The sequence below is a fragment of the Lichenostomus cassidix genome, chromosome 2, assembly GCF_008360975.1.
Source record: "Lichenostomus cassidix isolate B80296 chromosome 2, HeHo_3.0, whole genome shotgun sequence".
Classification (NCBI taxonomy): Eukaryota; Metazoa; Chordata; class Aves; order Passeriformes; family Meliphagidae; genus Lichenostomus; species Lichenostomus cassidix.
Genome location: NC_139482.1, coordinates 51,397,391 through 51,416,348, shown reverse-complemented (window position 1 = coordinate 51,416,348; position 18,958 = coordinate 51,397,391). Strand labels below are relative to the sequence as shown.

At 41.5% G+C, this 18,958-nt stretch overlaps 1 long non-coding RNA gene across 1 annotated transcript; it reads left to right on the top strand.

The window, feature by feature from the left end:
- The first annotated feature begins 15,096 nt into the window (after positions 1-15,096).
- LOC146441355 (uncharacterized) lies at positions 15,097-18,450 on the top strand. The gene is made up of 3 exons (XR_014850434.1): positions 15,097-15,255; positions 15,522-15,569; positions 17,946-18,450. It is a non-coding gene; the product is annotated as an uncharacterized LOC146441355 (long non-coding RNA).
- Positions 18,451-18,958: the final 508 nt, after the last annotated feature.

Sequence of the window (18,958 nt, the reverse complement as noted above, 5' to 3'; positions counted from 1 at the left end):
GCTCAGGTATGATGGTTGGTTGGGGCTGGTTGTGTTTATCCTGCACCTTCCCTTCCCTTCCCTGGTTTTGATCTACCCCTTCCCAGCTCCCACACTAAGTTCAATACCATGTGCAAATACTGCAAGTGGTTGCTCAAAATATAGTCTCCTTAGAGAGTGTAGTGCTGAGAAATCTATAACACAGAGAGAGTGAGGAAAGCTGGTAGCCCTGAGTAAAGGCACAAAGAATGTGAGTTGCATCACGGGTGTGGCTAACGGGGGTTTCTTCAGATTTAGCCATCTCCTGCTGTTTTCATCCAAAGCAGACACTGACAGGAACGATAAGACATTGCAACACTGTGGCTCTTATGAAAAACTACGGCAACAGGCTAGCAAATGTAAAATAAGTCAGCCTTCTCTTTTATACACTCATTTTTTTTTGTACTGTGGAGGTGCCTATACCTTCATTAACTTTTCTACATGAATTTCTAAATATTACTCAAATTAAAACAAATATACACAGAGGCTGACTATACAAGGAACTACACAAGGTCATTTTCCAGTATGAAATGGATTGCCATAGAGTAGCTTGTGTCCATGAATATGTTAAAGTCTCAGCCTACAGACTGATGTGGTTGCATCCAAACTATCAAGAGCACTCCTTGGCCTCTGCTACCTCTCAAACTGTATGTGAAGACTACTAGCCACTCTACCCTGAGACTGTTTGTGTAAATGAATAGTGCAGATAATCTAGCACAATGTGCAGGGAACACTCCCTGAACAACTGACCAACATGAACATGGCCATAGCTATTTCCCAATATTTCAAAGTCAGCAGTTCTGTTTCTTACTCATCTCAGTGCGCACAGATCCAATAACTGGAGTATCTTGGTGAATTTTCCTTATTAGACAAAAAAAGCAGAGATGATAATCAGTTCTCTTCTCCCAGCCCTGTTGCACAGTAAGGACCCTAATGTTTATAGACAATTTCTTGTTTTCCTTCCCTGTGACCTCACAAATCATCACTGGCCACTGAAATCATTACCTTGCATTTTTTCCACAGGAAAACTAAGCCCAATAGCAAAACTGTCACTGAAGAGAATGGGAAAAGCATTTTTCTGTCATGTGCCTGAAGGGTTTGTCCCCCAAGGGTTTTAACTACAGAGTAGATGGTCATTTTTATTTAAAGCCAAATAAGTCATAATGCTTTAGAAAAAATCTGTCATGTTTTATTCAGCATAGCTAAATAATAAAGATATATGTGGCAAAGACTGGTCAATTAAATATGATTAATGTAAGCTAAATCCCAGAGATACTGCAACTGCACTGAAACAAATCCCATAGCACATGAACAGGTAACCAGCTGATGTTTTTCTTTATCATACTTTTAACTTTCAAAATCTTTCTCTGGTGAAGGTTTTCTGCAGCATATTGGAGACCATCAACAAATGTGACTGAGCAGAAAAGCAGGTTCTGGCAATCAGAGATGTCATAAAACTCCCAACTTTCCAGCAATGGCATCTTTCTTTTCTGATGAGAAGGAGCCAAAATAAATGCCCCTGGGGAAGGCCTTAAGGCAATTTGGCCAACATAACAAGGTACAATATTGAAGACTGAGATTTGGGTAAGTCACTTGCTGTTGGAGGATTGGATTTGTGAAGTAAAATAGCTGCAACACAGGCCCTGCCATCATCACTGCATGTGTTTCTGAGCATTTTAGTTCAGACTGCCTTTTGTGATCCTGTGGACTGAATGTCCACTACTCATTGGGGTATGCTACACATGCCCCTGGAGCACATCTTTCAGCTCAGCTTCTTTTGGAAGGAACACAGGTTATGCACCCAAAGACCATGGCATGAGGAGGATCAGCCTCAGAAGCGCACTCTCGATCCATACCAAAATGCTTTTACAAACGCTTGCCCACAATCTGCCGTTTCTAGAAAAAGGAGAAACAATAAAATATTTTAGTTCCTAAAGAAGTTTTAATCTTTAGAAAGCAAGACCAGACCTAGAACATCAATCTTTGAGGTTTCCAAACTGGGCTGACCCCAAACCCAGAACATAAACAAACCCAGTCTTTCACAAGTTACCTAGAAAACCACTCAATATGAAAACGGCAATGGGACAAGAATGCCGAGCACTTCCCATTACCCAGCAATCAAGATGAACAACGGTGAAGTAAACCCAGGAGTAAAACAAAACATTCATAGGACTTGTAATGAAAAGAATAGGTTAAAAACAGCCAGGCAACTCTTCAGGGAGCCATTCCAGTGATACATACCAGCAGGAAGGCAGGGTGGGAACCAGGGCTGGCCACTGCATCCACAGAAATCAAGTGCTACTACTCAATTAGAACAAAGTTAGTTAGTCCTGTACAAACCAGATAATCAAGAGCTGACATCACATTTTAGATGCTGTCAAAACATCTAAAACATGGCTACAAAAAAGAGTTGTGAGAGGCCACCTGAATGCTCTGAGCTTTTCCTTCCTTCTTATTTACAGCATGGTCCCCAACACACCGCAGGATATCTATTTGATCTCAGCTCTCTGTTATTTACTTCTTGAGCTCCCAGCAGCTTTGATGGCAGTACTCCCTTTCTGTTCAGACAGATGAACAATTTTTTGAATTAAGTCTTCCAGAGGTAATTAAGATATAGCTGTCTCTGTAGCTTTCGCTTCTCCAAACTCAGAGTTAGTCCTTAAAATCCTCATGTGACTTGATGGCAAGAGGATGTGAACCTCTAATCAATTCCATGTGCACACTCCCACCTCCATCAGACCCTCAGCTACCAGTGTGTGATATCCTGCACTGCTGGTAAGAACATAATATCCTGGTGTAATAGAAAGCATACCGTAAAACAGCCCAGGGATATATGAGGATGAAGAGAACTGTCTCCTGCCAATTTTTTTTTCTAAAATGGGTCAGATTGGATAGGTTACTTCACGTTCTCCATCATCCTGTCTTTATAAGCAGCTCCCTAAACTACAAGCTCCTCATCATTTGATTTCATGCATAACTTCCTTTCCCAGCCACTTCTGCAGAACTACAGACCCAATTCATTTAAAAAATGAGACCCAGTGCAAGAGCAGTAGCTTTTCCAGACCTGCTTCCTTCCTGACCTCACTGCTTATTTGACTGCAAAACAACTGATGCTGCAGTTTTCAAAGAGGCAAGCATGGACCACAGTTTCTATTCCCAGTCTGTGGGAGTGGGAAAGCAACTTCGGCATAAATACATGCAATTTGATACTTTAAATATATTTCAAACCAGATCCTTTTCCTTTAAGCCTAATTTCCTCTGAAGATAGAAATTTATCACCAATGACTCAAGCTTCCTCAAGGTTTTATCAATTTAAACTTCAATAATGTTCTTCCTTCATGTGTTCATGCTACATTGCCTAGCGCTTGCTTATCCAGCCAGCACTTGCTCATGCAAACCAATACTTTGGCTTTTCTGGCTTATTTGTGTGACTGTTTTTTCATTATGTGTCTTGCCCAATCTATTAATTTGAGAAAAGGGTCTTATGGGACTTAATAAGTCTGCAAATGGGTGAGTTGTTTAAAATCTTGCCTGTTTTCTATATGGTTGCAGCATACAGAAATGCTCCTTCTGTATGGAGCAGGCAACAAATGCCTGGGCCTCCCAGCAGTGGAACTACTGAAGACTGTTTTTCTACAAATGATTTTGCTTTCTTCCTCTGTTGCTTGTCATCTGCAGTACCTACTGTGCCCTCCAACACCAGCTGGGTTAGAGACAGCCGCTATGGAGATACATCTCCATGGTAATTGGTCACATTGGCTGATGGTGACACAACAGATAGCTGCTGAGGCTGCAGCATGTCCTCTTCACCTAACACCTGGTTTCACAAGGCTTAGGAGGTCCTCAGTCTTCTGTGGAATTCAGTTAAAATTAGTTAACAGGGATGGGGATGAAGAGATGGAATGACTGCATGAATCTTGCTTCCAAACTAAAAAATCAGAAGCTGGCAAGAAGTTGTGATTGTTTGACTTGAAAGAGTTGAAATGTGTCCTTGATGTCCTTTCTAGCAGCTCAGGAATAATAACAGGTTTAGAGAGTGCAACTCCATGACCTTATTTGAATTGGAGCACACTGCAGTGTGTCTGAACAGCTCTCTGCAGGCTTTTTTTTGCAAGTTTAAAGAGACTATATATCAGGACATCAGTATGGTCCAAGGTTACCAGGATCATTATGGCTAATGGCAGAGGCATATGTGCTCCTTGATTCTGTTGTTTGTCATTCACAGATCTGCTCCTGACCTTTCTTTTTATCTCTGCATCTCATCCCAAAGTTAACATAAAGGACAACAGAAGCCAGGTCTACTTGAACAAGCCCACACGAGAGTCAGAGGGCTTCTTTGGAGAGTTGGCTACGAGCTCACAAGAGCTTCCCTCAGGGAAGGAAAACAAAGAGGTTGTGTTTCTTTTGCAGCTTCTCAAGAACCAGAAGACTGACCATAAATGAACACCAGTCTTATCTGAGTATGCAGAAGGAAGAAAGGGGAAATAAGAATTACAATGAAAATGTCTTAAAAACACAAGTGGGAGCCTGTCACTGCCTTTCAGGAAGACCTAGTGCAAAAAGGAAAAAAATCTGTTCCAAAGGAGGTAATTTTCTATTTGTGGTCTGAAAAATTAGATGCTGAAGTAGAAGCTGGAGCTTCAGAAGCTGGAAGTTTGTGTAAGCCCAAATGTAAAAGGGGGATAACGAGTTTACGATTTACATAGGGGGATTCCCTATGTAAAAGGGGGATAACAAGTAGCACAAATACCTAAATAATTTCTAAGAATAAGGACTTAATAACTACATACTGGCTTTACATCCAGGGAAGGCTTTAGGAATGCGAAATATTCTTAAAATTTTGACCTTCCACAAAGATTTTGGCTTGGTATCTGTAAGGGGGTGTTTTCTGTTTCAGGGACCAGCTGCACTCACACTTCTTAAGTGAAGCTTCTTCCCTGAAACAGATGTCCAAGTTGATGAGATACTGCATTAGCACTGCTGCTCTGTTCACTCTTAATTACTGGTGTGGTGACAAGAGCGGTATAAATCAAGCCAGTCCAGCAAAGAGATCTTGCCACAAGCTGGTTAACCACTACATTAATATGAACATCTGACACTTCATTTTCTAGGAAGGATTAAAACAAGAGTAAAACTTTGGGGGAGGCCACTAGTTTGTATGTATGGGACAAGGTGGGGGAACAGAGGCCATAAGCAGCAAACTCCACATTTTCAACTGGTATAAATGCTTCAACCCTTCCTTTTGCCTGTGGTGTGGAGCCCACTCAGACTCACTCAGAGCCCAGTGTGAAGGAGGGCAATGAACTGAGGTGGGGTTTGCTGCATAGTGGTTGCTTATGTGCCTCTAGGCAGGTCCAAAGCACACAAAAAACTCACTGCTGTTGGTAATCAGAGTGGAATGATGTATTTGCTTTCTTTCCATTTTAAAACAAAAATCCAGCCTGAGTACTTTAAATAGCAGCATTTCTCTAGGAAAGACATTTGTTTACTTTAGTGCCTGTAAAATTCATCGGAACAAGGGTATGGGAAATAGAAAGCCTCGTGCTATTCACAGAACAAGTATAACAAGTTCTGCAAGCTCTCTTCCAATGTTTCACCAATTCACTCTACTCAAAGCTGGCAGATTAGACATCATAGTCAACACAGTACAGAGATTTTCCTTAGTTTACGAGTTAAATACTGCAATGTCTTTATAAATCTGGGCCTAACACATATAACTACCTCCCACCCAAATAGCACTGGCATTGCTAACAGGCACCAGTTTTGCTGGAGACAGGGCCAGGACATTGAGAAACTTGGTCTGCTGACACTTGGCCCAGAAGAGCAGAGGTCACTGGCTATCTCCTGCAGGCCCCATAGCCCACAATCTGCCAGAACCTTATTTTTCCAAAGCTGCCATTTTCCCCTCAATGCCTAGCTTTGCTGTAAAGGATGTCGCCATAAGCTGAGGTGATGTATGTGAGCAATTTATAAATGAGTTCAAGTTCACTGAGGGCTGTTAAATACTGGTACACAAACACAATTGTTGACTCAGGGAAGGTATAACACCACAGCAGCCATTGGTATTGTCTGGAATGGGGAAAGAGAGGTGTCATGGAAATATGATTTTAGTTTGACAGTACAGCTGCTCTCCCCTTAATTAAGGAAGCAAAAGTGGAAGTCCTTAGGCACCATACTCCAGTTTTTAAGGCATTTACATATAAAGAACATCACTTCTCCTTCCCCTGGGGAGTGAACAGCCTTTATCCACCACCACTGGAGCTATTTTTAAACAGCAGAGAGGCTTTTCCTCCATGTCAACACAGGAGCTGCTCTCTCCCTGAGGCCACAGAATGGGACACCTACTCTGTCCAGTTACTAAAAATACTTGTTGAGTGTTGGATGTATAGGGACTGACAGATCTCTGAGATATCCACAGAGGTGGGTGATAATTTGGGTTGAATTCCACCGATTTGGCTCTGATACCAGGCTGCTGCCCACATGTTTCTGGCTGTTGGCTTTATTCTGACACGACACAAACCTACCCAGGATCTGTGTGGGATCACATCAACCCAGAGGTACAGGAGAGGAAGAGAAAATATTTGTCCCTAATACTACAGGGAAAGGCTCTAAAGCTTGACCATGTGTTAAGTAACACTTCATTTCACTAGGACCTTCCCTCATCTCCAAGGCATTACTCATGGAGGAGGGACCTGCTCACCATGAGTAAAGGCTTTGGAATCTGTCCTCAAGTGTGGAACACTATGAGAGCAATACTGAATATGTAAATCTCTGCTTTGTACCATATGTGCATGGCATTAGGAAAACACTGCATAACAAAGAGCAAAATAAGGAAAGCATGTTCAACACCTCAATCTACATTCAAGCTGCTGATTTACAGAGCTAAGGGACAAGCTCTTGATCTTATGTTCCAACAAATTGCAGGAACAAGATGCTGACAAGTTATCAGAGGAAAGTGGTCCTCTAAGAACTTATCGAACCTGTCCATAAGTCCATCCATGTGCAGAGGCATTTCAATTTTGAACAGCACTAAGAAGAGGCCAGCCTCTATGGGCACACACACTATATGGCTTCTACAGATTCTAGAGAAGTCTCACAAAAGATGAGGATACTCAGGACCATGAACATTTGTGGCTTGACCTTCCTTAATCTCAAGCAGCTGATTCCTCAGAATAATTTACAATGACAGAGAAAGAAAGATGACAGCATTTGATCTTTTGCTTTGCTGTGGAAAAGCAGAGCGTATGGCAACACAGAAAGCACACTTTCTGCTCTGCCTGTCTGCTAGTACCACTATAAGAAATCAAATTCATCAAATTATACCCTCATGAATCATGTTTTTAACTGGTTTTGTGGGGGAGGTAGAAAGGGAAGAAGGAATGGAGTTTGTTTCAAGCTTGTCTGTCCTCATCACATATAAAAATTAAGAGGGAAAATCCTCTTTGAGTTATTTTGCTGTAACAAAATGGTGTTCAATGACTACACAGCAACTACACAGATAAGTGTTGAAATTATCTCGTCATATATCACAAAAATACACATAGGTTCTTTGACTGCTTTAGTTTCATATTTGGCTTGCAATTCAAAATCTACAATGAGATGTGAGAATGTGGTTAAGAGCTGAGAAATGAATAAGATAAAACCCAAACATGTTATTCTAATAAGCAATTTCTGCAGTCTATACCCAATTATCTCACTAACTCCACTTGAAATTAAACAACATCCAGCCTGAATATCTGCTCAGTCCCTGTCCTACACAGAGGTGTCAAAAAGAGGGCACAAGCTGATTTTTACGATGTGAATCAAGTCTGGTGGAAACTAATACTTCATAAGTTTCAGCAGTGGGTTGGCCTGATAGATGGTATAAAATAAAGACTATCCCTGCCCTAGGGGGTTGCAGTCTAAAAAAAGACTAAAGGAAAGTATTTGTCTCTTGCAAAGTGATTTATTCAATTGGTTCTCTAAGTCTATAGTCTGCTTTGAAGGTGGGCACATTTGTCATGTAAATTTTAGTTTCTGTGAGAATCACAGAATAGGCCATACCAATGTATGCTGATTTCAGAAATTATGTTTGGTTAAAAAATAAAAAAAAAATTCCTGTCTATTCAGACTTTTTGAAATTGAAATTTTTAATTTATTGTTTAAGAATGAGTTTTATTTCTAGACTTCTTTGAATAATGTGGCTAAAGAAAACATCTTATGGACAAAACGTGTCACTTCCAGAGGCGATTCTTTCTATATTTTTGTTTTACTGAAAAATTCTGGGGAAAAAACTATTCTGAAAGAAAAATATTCCAAACCTGAAAGATGCCAAATGACCTGCTGGGCAGTAAACTCTGCCACAATAAACAAGACTAATTATTTCAAGAAAGAGTGATCATTGTAAACAAACCTGCAGCAAAGCAAAGGGCTGGACTAATTGTTGGATCAGGTAATCTGGAGGACTCTGATTTAGTGTTCCAGGTCATGATTGGGTCCCTGACCACCTGCTTTGGTCACTGGAAATGAATGCAGCTGGACTTGGCTGTTCACTCTGTCTCTGTAGGACATTTGCTAAAGGATGCACCGAGTGCTCTTGGTAGCAGATTGTTGCTCTTCGGGCTTAAGTCAATGTAAATTGTTGCTGAGCTTAAGCCTTGCTGTCAGTAACACCAGAAATAGTAAAGGCTCTTAGGTAAAGACATAGAATTTCCTTCCCTTTGCCACATGGCTTTCTGAAGCACAACAGCATGAATGCATGTTAGATAATCTACAATTCAGAATGCTTCCTACACAGTAGCAGCAAAAAGAGTAACATGGCTTAGCAGAGACTGCAGGCTTTGTGTCAGAAACCCGATACCCCAGTGCATGTCTTTGCTCTGCATCCTTCAGCAAAGGGCATAACCTCTGACCTTGCACTTCGCTTTCCTTTAGGTAATGATATCTACCCCCTTTTCAAAAAATGTTTTTAAATATACATGTAAGATAGGTTGGATCATTACAGAGCAAGCACACAAACAAATATACACACACCCAGACAAGCCATAGTGATACATAACATGCAGACACTCCCATGCAGAGAAATGTACTGATGACCTTAGGCTAATGACTGGAGTCTGGGTGGTACTGCTGGCATTCACAGAGCACACTCAAATAGCTGTGCAGGTCTGCGCAGGCAGCCAGAGAGCCCTTTTGCATGAGGCTGGCTGGTGTGGATGTTCCCAGGCATTCTGAGCCATTTGGGGTAACTGGCAGCTGCTGGGAAGCTGCTGGGCAGGCAGCTCTGTTATCCTGAGACTCAGAGGGCAGAGTTTGTACTCACAAGTAAGGAAAGGGGAGAACAGTTCCCACTTTCTAGAGAGTTGGGGGGTTTATTTACGTATTTATCATAGCTGCTATTTCATTTAAAGCCCATATGTATTTAGCAGGAGCCCTGCTAGACTAAATGTGATGCAGCTGGTGGTCAAGTCTCAGAAGTGTCTCTCCTTCAGTACTCCCCACAGTGGCAAATGGCCTGGCCTCTTCCATGTCGTTTAAAATTGATGTGTTTGGAAATGTAGAAATGAAAAGCTTTGGGAGGAGCAAGGAAAGAAAAGGAAAATCAGTTGTGGAGAAAATCTACTTCCCCAATTTTAAGTGCAATTTTGAAGCAATCAGAAGTAGCTCATTCTAGATGGGCTCACATTTTGTAATTTTCAAACTTCTAGAGTCCTCCTCAGGACATTAAGGATATTAAGTTGTTAATATTATTTTACCAGAAACAAATCTCTCAGGTATATTGCATTTTCAGTACATGACACTGCAGCTCACTCTGCTGAGAGGTTAAGTCAAGCAATAGCCCTTTCCACTTTCCGTCAGCTTCAAGTCTTAGAGCAGTTCAAGTGTGGTTCACACCTGAGTCTTGTTTCATGGGTTGGTTGCTAGATCACCTACAAACTTGTGAAGTGAAAATGTTGTTCCTAAAAAGAAAAAGCTCTAGTGATGCTCCTGCTCTCTATGAACAGAGCCTTTCCTCCAAGTGTTGTGCGGGGTTCCTGTCCTGTCCATAGCAGGGTGTTTCAAACTGTCCTTGCCAAGCCCGTTAGTGCAGGCTGAGCAGCACAGGTCAAATTACTGCATCCACAGTGCTCTGGTTAGAATCATAAACTAAAATTTACTCCATCCCAGAAGGAAGAAGTTTCCCACACATTGCTCCCCTTAATCTGAGATCTTGCCCAGATACAAGTTCAGTCACGTGTGATCAGCACTGTCAGTGAACCAAAAGAGTATGTGAAACTTTGGACCCATCCTACCTCATAAATAAGGTTCAAGTTCAGAAATTATTCAGAAGCTGTTTACAGCAGTTCTGTTCAATCAAACCAAAACTAAAAGCACACAAACAATGATCGATCCTTGAACTCAAGCACCTCAGTGTGCTTTTGGCTATTCCATAACCAAACAAACAAGTCTAATTTCTCATTGTGTGTATTCAAACAGGAAGCTACTCTGCAAGCTCCCAGGTTGCATTTGACCCTCAATAAAACTGCTGCTTTATCAGACGTTGCAATCCTAGGTGTACTTATGGGACACTTAAAGTATTTCATATACAGGCAAATAACTTTATCACCCTTGACTTGGTTTATTGCTTTGTCTTTCAAAACATTAGACATTATGGGATCTTCCTAAGTTTATGCCCCAGCAGCACTTCCTTCCCTGCTACAACTAACCCTTCAGGCACTGCTTCCAGTTTGGTGACTGCTAGTTCCCAAAAGTAAATGATCCACTTAACCTGGCTTCTGAGATGAGACAGAGTCTTGTTGGATACTAGGCAGTCCCCTCAGAGAGAGAGAAATATTTTGTAGTGAAGGAGGTTTCCACTGAACTTCTCATCCTCTTCAAACCAAAGACAAGAATAATAAATAGATTTAAATAATGTATTAGATCAATACAAGATTTCTACATATTTGTTTAATGAAGTAGATTTAAAGGAAATTAGGTTTCTTGAGTTCATCTGCTCTTGGAACTACTCCTTTTCCTACTCTCAAGATAGCAATGAATTTTATAGATTTGTCAGAATTGCTCAACAAATGTTTGTAATAGTTAAGACACATTCCACTTCTAAAAGCTCTTTGAGGCAAAGGCTAGTCTTCATTTTTGATGCTTGATACTCTATTTGGCCAGCATGACTCAGCACAGGAACATGATTTCTATTCCCTGAATGGATGACTCAGTCTGTACATAGGAAAGCAGTGCCTGAAGAGCACACAGCATATTGCATGCAGAAAAAGATAGGGAAAAGAGAATCCTCTAAGAGACTGCTTTAGAATTATTAAACATGCTTGGAAAATATTATTTCCTTTTTCTACGTAGGGATATAAATGGTCATGATTTTAAGGAAATAAAAGTAATCAAATTCACCAACAGTTCTTATACTCACCTTGGCACAAAATCATTTCCTGTTCTTTTGGGTTTTTTTTTTTATTTGGGTTTTGGGGTTTCTTTAGTCTTGTTGGGTTTTTTCTTTAGTTTGTTTTCATGTCTTTGTGGGGTTTTTTTGGGTTTTTTTGGGGGGGTTGTTTGTTTTGTTCGTTGGTTTGGTTTTGGTTTTGGTTTTTTTCTTGTTTTTTTTTTTTTTTATAAATGCATTTAATGAATAGATTAGCATATGTATCTGGAGAAATAAAAAAATTCCCCTCAAATATTCCTCTGTACAAATGTGATAACTAGTTGAGTTCCTTGATGCACTATTAGAAGAAATCAGATGGTGACCGTGGTACAAAGTGCATGAGGAGACAGTGCACACACACTAACTTTCACGAAGTCAAGTAAAACAGACTTAGCAAACAAACTTCCCAAGAATAAAGCAAACATTCCCAAATGACATCAGACCCAATGTTAAGACCACAAATGCTGAGAGATGGGATGACTGCAGCGACCCTCAGCGTACAGTGGCTTTCCCCACTAAACATCATGACTGAGGATTTGCTCTTAAAACAGCTCATATGAGGGTTACTACCTTTATGAAACACCCAGGAAAGCTTAACCATTCCCCAGTTTTTCACTTCAGGAGCAATAGAGGGTTATGGAAGCATAGCTTTAAGTCTGTAGAAATGCTTAACCGACATGTGCTGCATTTTAATATTTTGGTTTTATGGGTGTTGGAAAATGAAGAGACACAGAAAAAAGGATTAAAGCTGGTATTTCTTTTCAGTCTGGCGTGACTATTATTAGGAACTCTTCATTTTACTCTGTTCACTGCCTAGATATAGCTAGAGACTAGGAAAAAAACCATCTGAGGGAGAAAATAAATAAAAGCCAGGCTGCCTTGAGTCAGAGCCCATCTCTCACAAACTTGCAGTAGCCTGCAGTACACCTTGACCACAGGGCTTAGACACTCCAGGCAGAAAAGCCCAGTGGCTAAAGAATATGGCCAACAGCCAAAACATTTGGGCAACTGAGCGCCAGTCATCCCACACTCCCACTGTGGAGTACTGTAACTCATGTTTGCCAAAGTTTACGGGTGCCATGAGGTTCTAATTGCTTATAAGGAAATGGCCTCCTGTCTTCCCAGAGCAAAATGTATCCATCTGTAGAGCCAGACATTAATTCTTACCTCACAAGAGTTTTGGGAACTTTTAAGGATGTTACTTGAGACTTTTACCTGAAAAGTTAATCATTATAGTTCATTTCCAGGCCTGAGTTTTTAAAGAACAAAATAGAAGTCTCGGTCACCTGATTAAAAGGTGATTACATATCAGCACAGACCAATAATTTGCTTCCAAGGACCCAAGCCATATGATTTAGAAATAGAGAATGCTTACGGCTCTTGCACAGGACTTGCCAATAGCCCTACTGCCCTCATCAGGGACATTTAGTCCTTACCTGGCTTCTTGCTGAAAGGACTGTGGTGAGGCAGACACATTCATTGAGTGTTGGTGGTCTTGATCTGAGTTCTGGGACAACAGAGACACTTGCCTGTCATGGCTTCTGTGGGAAGTCCAACTTGAGAAAGGACAGTAGGCAAATGAGGTGCCGAGGTGTTCTGGGGATCTATGAGACCCAAGAGAGTTTTTCTTCTCCATGTCAGGATTTCAGGCCTGCAGAAGCACCTGTCAATTGCAGAGCTATTCAAAAATATTAATTCAAATGGTACAAACCACTAAAACTTCCACATTCAATCCAAAACTACAGGTCAGACGACACAAGTGACACTCAGAGACAAGAGACACTCATCTTAAGACACAGTGTATGAAGTGTATGAAGCATATGAAGCATATGAAGACAGAGTTCAGGTCCTAATCAAGCTCTTTTTAGGTTGGCTATGCCAAATTTCCTTTAAGGAGTTTTAACCTCTAGAGCATTATTTCCTTACCTTTCTTGCAACCTCGAAGTTATTCAGGGGTGTTCAGTACTCCAGGGTCATGAAGCTCTTCTCTGAGGGCATCACCTGATATGGGAATGATTTCTATCCCACCATCTGGCATCCTTTTGCGAAGCCTGTCTGACTCTGATGCATGCAGTTGAGGTTGTGCTTTTGCTAATCATAGGACTGGTCATATTTTACTTAGTACATGTTTATAAATGATAGTTTGAACAACAGTTGTTTTAGTGTGAAACATGCAGTATTTGGTATCTTTCTTAAATCCTCTGCTTTGGTTTAACAGAGAATTCCAATCTACATATTTTAAAGAAAATGTCTTGCTCATTGGTGCTGCATGAAAACTTTAAAAATTGGTATTGAAATGATGGGCAAACAAATAAATGAGAGAGAAGTAAATCCCTTTTCCCCCTGAAATAAAAAACCATAAAAGGTGGTGATCAGTAGATGCAACACCAGGAGGCAAAGAAGCAAAATCATATTAAGATGACCTGATTACTAAAACCAATCATGCTATTTCTGAGCGACCGTTTTAAATGTCTGTGGCTTGCAATACAAGATACAGATGTATCCAAGCAGACACAGGCAGAAAGGGGAGGAGGGAAAGGCATTATGGTGCCTCAACCCTGGGACCTGTCATCTTCTGCATAGAGGATTTTTCAGCTCCTGCACAGAGCTCAATTAAGTTGTAGAATGGCTATCGGGAATGTTTCATAGATGCCCCTATACTATTTCTTTTTCTAGGTCTCTGTGAAGGCCAAGTTTGGAGTGCAGGCCATGCCACGAAAGGTTCCCTGTGGAATATCTGTTCAAGCAGTCCCAAGCATGGAGTCAGATTGTCATGCATAGTTCAAAGCAGCTTTTTTACAAGAAAAATTGCAGTCTGTGGCCATTCAGCCCTTGAAGATTTTCTACTGCAGCACAGTAAAACTTCTTCTATTAGAAGCTGCTTGTACTAAAAGGATTTCTCTTCTCTGTTAGGCATCTTTATACTTGCAGCATTAAGGAATGCCACTAGAATAAACACTGCTTTATAAGCCTGTGGAGTTTATTATATGGTTGGGAGCTGGGAAAAATGCTTTGTCTGTGCCTTGCCAGCTCTGTGGTAGCATAAAACTGAAGACTAACATCAAAACATTAACTGAGATAACGCAAAACAGACTTGACGATATTTCACACTTACTAGAGGCTAACTCAAATTTGGAGAGGTAAATATATTTATAGCCGCTTTCAGAAGTGTCTACACTGAACTGAACTGTGCATAAGTACTTAGTGCTTTCAATACTCAAACTTTAATGGAAAGAGCTCCATAAATATAATTCAGAACCAAACACTGTCATCTTTGCTGTAATGAATAATTATTTTACTCCCTATCAAGTATTGTACATGTCATGATGAATTTAAGAAGCTGATTCTTGCTGACTACAACCTAACCTCAGTAATTTGCAGTTACATGAGACAGGATTGCAGATTTCACATGACACCTATCCTAATTCCTACATCATGAGCATATTAAAAACTGAGGAGGATTTCTCTATGGACAAGCAACTCATCCAAAAATAACCTCACCATGAAGCAAAACTTGAGCATTGGGAGCAGCATCTTGCCCTAATCTACCATCCACACAACATCTCTGTAGCAGTGGTGAATTCTGTAACCATGTTGTGACCATTATGACCATATAGAGGTTAGAGGAGCAGCCACAGACTCTTGTTCCTCACGAAACAAGGAGCAGAGACAAATGTAACTTACAATCATCTGCAAAGCGCTGTTTGGGACAAACCAAACAAAAAATCTGACCATAGCTTGATGGTTGTGTTTTGAATGGATTTCTTTTCTTTCAAAAGAAAACACTGCAGAAGGACTTGTTGTCCTCTACATTCAGGACAGTACTCCACTAGGTAGGTTTAAAAATGGAATTCCACCACCAATCTTGAATATATTGTGATGTATTTCTACAAGAGGAATAAAAACAATTCTACTTTCTTTGGGAAATATACCTTAAATTATGCCCACAGCTCAGTACAGCTGTGTGTGTATGCTGTATTGCAAGCATACTCACACTTCAAAAATATCTTAGTGACCTGTGTATATTTTCAAGGAGGTTTTCTTTTGTCTCCTTTTGTTCTGCTTATCATTTTCTCTCTCTCTGTATGCTCATGTTCAGATGTCACTGAACCACCAGGTGTCCAAACTTCAGGGACCCCCTTGCTATGTGAGCAAAATACCATTTTTCATATAATCCTACTACACCTCATGTTACTTGTAGCTTAGTTTCCTAAAGCAATGAGGTTACTGTAATTGTGCACTGTGTGTGGATGTTTATGTGTATGCATAACTTGACTCAGTCTCCTCCCAGTAACCTCCGATCCTGCTGGCCAGGCAGTCCAGTGTAACAAACACATGGCAGCTTCAGATATCTTTAGTTCCTTCAGCAAGGAAAATAGTCCATGAGATAGTGAGGAGAAAGCCCTCATCAGCTCTCCCACTGAGACGGCTACAGGATGAATGTGCTGGATGAATGCCAACAGTGAAATGTCTTAAAATCTAGTCCTGGGGAAACAATGGGATTTTGCATCTAATGAGATAGGACATAACACCACTGCAAGACAAAACCATAGGAAACCATAGGAAACCACACTCTGCCACCTCCACATCTCTCAGATGAGTTGGGCACCAGCTAGATACGGGTTAAGGTTTAGGTTGCTTCTTGAGACATGGCCACTGCCACGTTCCGTATTCAGGGGACCCCAGCTCAATTTTTATATTACTGAAGTCTACTAAACAGTCAAGGAAAGTTCCCTGTGTCCCTGAAGGTGTGGAGCCCTTCTGTAGGCACAAGGGCCACCATGCTTTGCAAGTTAACCTCTGATGGTACACGCCCTTTTCTTTCTTCTTCATTTAAGGTGGTCAGTAATTTGCTACCTCTACAATGACTGACAATTACAGCAGGTTCCAAGCAATGGCTGTGGATTCAGTAGTAGAGGAGGAGAGAGGAGAGCTCTTTGACCCAGTGTGGCTTAGCTGATGATAGCCATTAATAGCTTAGCTCTACAAAGAGCTCACCTGGGGTGCTCAGCTCTTTCTGCAGTCCAGGGAATTGACTGCATTATCAAGGCTACAGAGGCCCTGGGCTTAAACCAGCGAAACATCTTTTTTCCAATTCTCTAATCAGCTTGCAACAGCACACCTTCTTTTTGTACTGCTGGGCTGCTCCACCCACAGTAAGAGGCCATGCTGGCTGTTCAGCAGCACAGCTGATCCATCAGCAGGCAGACAAAGCTGGGAAAAGAGCATGCAAGCCCTGCCAACTCATCAAGCAGCATTGCTTCCTCATACCCAACTGGCTGCAAATTGCTCTGTCTTTCTAAAATGATCATTAGAGTTAGATCAGCAAATGTAGCCTTCCATAGCATTTATTTTCCTCATGGGAATGCCTTGTTCCTATAATAGCAATGCCTTCACAGTAGGAAGTATCCTGGCCTTTGTAAATCACAAGATATTTCAAATTGGATGGGACCCATAAGGATCATTCAGCCCAATTCCCTGCTCCACATAGGACTACCTAACACTAAAATATATGACAGCATCATCCAGACACTATTTGAAGTCTGGCAGGCTTGGTGCCATAACCACATCCCTGGGGAGTCTGCTCCAGAACCCAACCACCTTCTCAGTGAAGAACCTTTTCCTAATGCTCAATCTGAACTTTCCTTGATGCAGCTTCCTTCCGTCTCGTCATGGCCTACCGCTGGTCAGCAGAGGGAGAAGATCAGCACCTCCCTCTCCGCTGTCCCCTTGAGGAAGTCATAGAGTCCAACAGGGTCCAAGCTGAGCAAGCCCAGTGACAGCTGCTGACTTAACCTTGGCAACAGCTCCAACCTAGGTGAGCCATCACCTTCATCGGTGTTTGCTTTGGATTCTGGAGGCTCGTACCTATCTTACAAGGGATGAGTGGAGACTAAATATTGCTTTATGATAAGCATAACTTGTGGATTTTCTGAGCAAGACACTTGAAAATTAGATAACCAAACAGCACACAAAATAATCCCTTACCAGAATTTTAAATGAGTATTTCTGCCAAAACCTCTGACCATGTCAGAGAACAGCAAGAGAAAGGTTGCTTCATGACAGAGGATAAGCCAGAGGCAAAGGGTGATCCCAGCACAAGCAATGCTATCACGACATAGAGTGCCATCCAACAGGGCAAGAATAATATGGTTCAGTAACAGTCAGGGCAAGCTGAAGGATCAGGTCCAGAGGACATTTCAGAGTCCAGTCAAAACCAAGAGGCGACAGAGCTAGAGGTCCAACCAGGTGAACAGTCAGAGACAGCACTGAATGCAAGCATGCCCACAATATAGGTCAGACAAGAACCAAAGGCTCAGAACTGCGCCTAAATTGGACTTCTGGGTCCACTGGCAGAGGGTGTGGGAGAGGTCCAGGTGAGTCTAATCTGGGCTATTAAGGTCTATCAGTGCCCTAAAGGCACTGAAAAGAACTTGAAATTTTACCTGTAGTCAGATATCAGAAGAACCACTTTTGCTGTTCACACAGTTTCTACTCTATGTGTGTCCGTCTGTCCATGCAGCCCCTCAGAAGAAGTTTCCACAAAACCTTCTATGGTCCAAGACTTACAGTATGTGATGGAGCAAGCACAGTGTGCACCTGCACCCAGGAAAAGCCACTAGCAGCACAACGGGTGGAGCCACAGACAGTGACACCAGCTGGGAAAGAATGATTCACAGATGATGGATCACCACCCAGCACTGGGAACCACTTGCAGGACCAGGGCAAATCTGTGACTGATTAATGAAATGCATTTTGGTTTCTAGGTCACAAAGCAGGTTTATTGCAACTAGTACCTGCTAATTGATCAGCTCTTCAGCTTGAAGATGAGCCAGCCTGCACACCCAGGTTTTCTTGCAGTGGAAAGTAGTGTGCAGATGTGAGGCATGGGAGCATTTGGAGAAGAATGCATGGACATATCAGTGTCAGGATATGTCCAGGGCTCATGCCCACCCCAGGGAGACAGATAATGGTCCCAGGAACTGCAAAACACAGAGAACCAGCTTGTTCCATGACAGATAGCAAAACCAGGGTGGAGCAATCAGCAAAGAAATAAACCAAATTTGATTGCAGTATTGCATCCTAAACCATGGATGCCCAACCATAACATACCCAGTTGTTGTGGTTATCCAATCTCCAAAGTCAATAGGAGGGCAAGAAGATGCTCATGAAAATGAGTTTACATGTTGTACTTTGATACCATATCAACAGAGTGAGGAATGGCACCTACTGAATACCTCCCACACCCTGAAGCACCACCACAAGATTCTTAGTGTTTCAACATGAAAGCTATCATAGGGTAAAGTGGTATTGCTATGAGGTTAAAAGCCAGAACAGGAATTAACCTTTTGGCAATGTCATGTTCACTTGATGATAAAGGGTTTTGCTATCTCAGAACTTTGAATGACAAAACTGTACATTTAAATGGACTTTATTCCCCCCCCGCCCCCTGCAAATTAGCCTCTGTGTTGGAGCTTTGTTGCCACTATAGCTAATGGTGCAAAACATTTGTGTAAATGCAAACACTGGAAAGGC